Source organism: Saccopteryx bilineata, chromosome 4, assembly GCF_036850765.1.
Source record: "Saccopteryx bilineata isolate mSacBil1 chromosome 4, mSacBil1_pri_phased_curated, whole genome shotgun sequence".
NCBI classification, from domain to species: domain Eukaryota; kingdom Metazoa; phylum Chordata; class Mammalia; order Chiroptera; family Emballonuridae; genus Saccopteryx; species Saccopteryx bilineata.
The window spans coordinates 201,187,978-201,192,480 of NC_089493.1; the positions used below are offsets into that span (position 1 = coordinate 201,187,978).

General features: G+C 38.1%; 1 non-coding gene across 1 annotated transcript; it reads left to right on the top strand.

The window, feature by feature from the left end:
* The first annotated feature begins 635 nt into the window (after positions 1-635).
* On the top strand, positions 636-711 carry TRNAT-AGU (transfer RNA threonine (anticodon AGU)). Its single transcript has one exon. It is a non-coding gene; the product is annotated as a tRNA-Thr (tRNA).
* Positions 712-4,503: the final 3,792 nt, after the last annotated feature.

The following is a 4,503-nucleotide window of genomic DNA, read 5'->3' on the forward strand; positions in this document are numbered from 1 at the left end:
GGGGGGATATAAGGCCAGATTAATTCAAAAGATCAAAGGAGGAAGTATCATTGTACCTTTCCTTTGTGGTGACTTTGTCAACGCACAGCCATTGGTCTTCACTGCGGTGACTTTGTCAACCAGCAGCCGTTGGTCTTCTCTGCTGTGACTTTGTCAATCAGCAGTTTTTGATCTTCTTCTGCTGTGACCTTCTCAGCCAGAAGTTGTGGGTCTTCTCCTGCTGTGACCTTGTCAGCCAGTAGTTGTGGATCTTCTCTGCTGTGACCTTGTCAGCCAGCAGTCGTTGATCAGCTCTCGACACCTTCTGACCCAGCTATACCACTTTTAGGAATATACCCCAAGAACACCATAGCACTGTTTGAAAAAAAGAAATGCACCTCCATGTTTATGGCAGCATTGTTCACAATAGCAAAGATCTGGAAACAGCCCAAGTGTTCATCAGTGGACAGTGGATTAAAAAGCTTTGGTACATATATACTATGGAATACTACTCAGACATAAGAAATGATGACATTGGATCATTTACAACAACATGGATGGACCTTGATAACATTATACTGAGTGAATATGTAAATCAGAAAAAGCTAAGAACTATATGATTTCATACTTAGGTGGGACATGAAAATGAGACTCAGGCCCTGGCCGGTTGGCTCAGTGGTAGAGCGTCGGCCTAGTGTGCGGAGGACCCGGGTTCGATTCCCGGCCAGGGCACATAGGAGAAGCGCCCATTTGCTTCTCCACCCCTCCGCCGCGCTTTCCTCTCTGTCTCTCTCTTCCCCTCCCGCAGCCAAGGCTCCATTGGAGCAAAGATGGCCCGGGCGCTGGGCATGGCTCTGTGGCCTCTGCCTCAGGCGCTAGAGTGGCTCTGGTCGCAATATGGCGACGCCCAGGATGGGCAGAGCATCGCCCTCTGGGGGGGCAGAGCACCGCCCCTGGTGGGCGTGCCGGGTGGATCCTGGTCGGGCGCATGCGGGAGTTTGTCTGACTGTCTCTCCCTGTTTCCAGCTTCAGAAAAAAGAAAAAAAAAAAAAAAAAAAAGAAAAAAAAAAAAGAAAAAAAAAGAAAATGAGACTCAGAGACATGGACAAGAGTGTGGGGGTTACGGTGTGGGGGGAGGAGAGGGAGGGGGTTGGGGGAGGGGAAGAGCACAAAGAAAACCAGTTAGAAGGTGACGGAAGACAATTGGACTTTGGGTGATGGGAATGCAGCATAATCAAATGTCAAAATAACCTAGAGATATTTTCTCTGAACATATGTACCCTGATTTATCAATGTCACCCCATTAAAATTAATAAAAAATTAAAATAAAAAAATACCAGTAAAAATTAGTCCCAAACAGCTGGATCTTGATGCATTGTTCTCTGAAAAGAAGATTCCCCATTGAGGGAGTCATCTTATAGTAGGTACTATTTCTTGAGGATTATTTATATACTGGGGTTCCTTGAGTTATAACACATTTCCGTTCCTGCGACAGTAATGTAACCCAAATTTTGGTGTATGTTGAAACACACCCTAGCCTAAGTCACTTACCTATCCTAACACAGCTGTAAAATCATAACCTAGAACATAAAAACACAACTAAGCCACAGAAAAAGGAAAAGGACATAAATATATACTGGACTCTACACTGTACTGCATATTCTGCTGTATGCAATCAAACTAGTTCACCTACGTTATCTCTAAGTATGACACTAACAGCGTAAGCTGAAACACATCTCAATTTTTAAAAGTTTTTTTATGGTAGTTAGCGTCTAAACTTGAAACATTGTATGTCAAGACATTCATAACCCAAGGCCCCCTGTACCAGGAATTGCGCCAAGGAGCATTTTATGGGCATTTAGAAAAGACAAATCCTAACAACCACCCTATAAGAAAAGTATTATGATTATATCAAGATTTCTGATGTAACAGTAATGGATTACAGAAGATGAAATGGAAGTTTAGAGAGGTTGAGGGGATGTCACAGGGATTATCTCCCCTAGTGGGGGGCCCTCAGGAATAAGCTAATCTCCATCAGGAGAACTGTCCCCTGGACAGGATGAGGCCTCCAGTGCTGCTTCTAGAAGTTAACTTTTTCTGGGAGGAAAAGAGGGCATAGGCTGATGCAAAATTCCATTTTGTAGGTAAGGAACCTAAAGCATAGAGAGGGTAATAATTTCTCTAGGGTCACACAGATAAGCCAGAATTTGCCCACAGGGTTAGATGAAGCAAGAGCTAAGCTCTTCCCACATTTCCTAAATAACTCATGTGAGCTATAGCTATGAGAGGTTTCTAAGAGATGGACTGCTTAAATGCAGCCACTGAAAAGAAGTGTCTCATACATGGGACAGCTTTCTGTGGCCATTCTCATCTGTGGATGTGTTGAGAGGCAGTCTATTTCTATTATTCAGGGAGTAAGAATTCTACTCTCATGGCTTGTTCAAGGCCATTTGTGTCTTTTCCTTTTTAGCTATTTATTTTTCTCCTCTGTGAGCTCCTCTGTCAGGGCAGAGGGAAGAGGTGGAATGCTAACCACCCACTTAGGTAACTTTGGGGAAATGTATCATTGGGGATATGGTTAAACAACTGGATAACATGACATTTTATAGAATTTTGTCTACCTGAATTCTCTGGAACCCACATTAGTTTTATTAATTTGCCCCATGGTGAGTTTAGTAAGAGGTCATACACAGGACAAAGGGCCTTTATCAGATATGTAAGCTCCATCCTAGAAATCCATGGGTTTAAGATTGTGGCCATTCAGTTAATGGCTGTTCAAAAATTAATGATGGTCATAGGCAAATGACTTGACTTTGGTCTTAGTAAGGTGACCAACTATTTTACAATGAAAAGGAGAACAAAAATAAAGTGAAGAAACATTTTATTCATTGCAACAATAATACAATATATGATAAATGCATAATAAACACATTTGTAATATTTTATATTGTAATTATGCTTACATGCCTTTAATTTTTAATAATAATTGTAAGAAATTGAATTCATTAAGTTTCCATTGAATGAATATTTTTTGTTAATGTATCATCTTGTAACAATATATTGGAAATATCTAAACAAGAAATACCCTTCATAATGAATTTTACAGCAAGTGCTGCAGCTAGACTATCAACATTCAATCTTAATTTCTTACTTGTCCAAAAATCATTAGCAATTGAAAAAACTCTTTCAACTGCTGCATTAGTTGCAGGGCAGCACAATGTAAATGGAACAAGAATAAATAAATTTTCACATGGAATATGTTCATTTTTAAAATGGCTGAATATTTCCACCCATCTTTTATCAATTTCAACATGTTCATTTTCCCATTGTATTAATTTTTCAGAATTTAAATATACATTCAGTCTTCTAATTTCTTCAAAGAGACAACTGTCATCTATTTTGATGTCTGGTATTTCTTTAGATAAAAACTCAAGACAAGATTCAATATCCATCCAATATATTTGTGATGAAGTAAAAAAAATACCATTGAAAACTATTATTTCCCATGATGTTTGTTTCAGACCATTCTTCGATATATTGAAAACATGTCTGGTAAAAAATTCTGCACTTCTTTGATAAACTTTTCTATTATGCCTGGATTTGATTCCTCTAAGTCTGGCAATTTTCTTTTTATAATTGAAGAAATTTTTCTTCAAAATGAGATTTATATTGAAGGATGAAGCCTTTCAAAATAAGACTAACTTCTGTAGCTGAAATGTGTTCACCTTCAATCTTTTGAATTGTTTTGTGGAAAATAGATGCTTGATTATGTACAAAATACATTAATATCTCAGATATTTTATTATTGAAAAATGATTTCAGGATTTTAGGACATTTGCCTAAACTTAAAAAGTATGAATAGAGAGGCTCAAATAATTGTAGAACTTGCTCTATAGCAGGTGTTAGAGTAAGCCATCTAACTTTTGAATATCCTGAAAGTTTTTTTGTATTCAACATTTGCTTCTTTACAAAATTGTTTTTTTTAAATTTTTTTATTTATTCATTTTAGAGAGGAGAGGGAGAGACAGAGAGAGAGGAGAGACAGAGAGAGAGAAGTGGGGGAGGAGCTGGAAGCATCAACTCCCATATGTGCCTTGACCAGGCAAGCCCAGGATTTCGAACCGGTGACCTCAGCATTTCTAGGTCGATGCTTTATCCACTGTGTCACCACAGATCAGGCTACAAAATTGTTTTAATATAGCAACACAAATGGTAAAACGATTAAAACGCAAATAAATTGTAGTTATTATTACTTCTGCAATTGGTATGGCACATGATGCTGTGTTGATTACATTTGACAAAATATGTGTTTTACAACCTATTTTTAGTATTTTCTTTTGGAGTAACTCTTGTAATTTTACATACACATTATTCACCCCTTTGCATCTTCGCCCACCAAAATGTGTATTTGTATTATCAGCCATTAGTGCAACAACTTTAGATTTCAAATTGTTTTCATTTATTACTCTGTATAGATGGTTTGGCAAAATTTCAGAAGTTTCGCCCTCAATGGATTTTAAATTT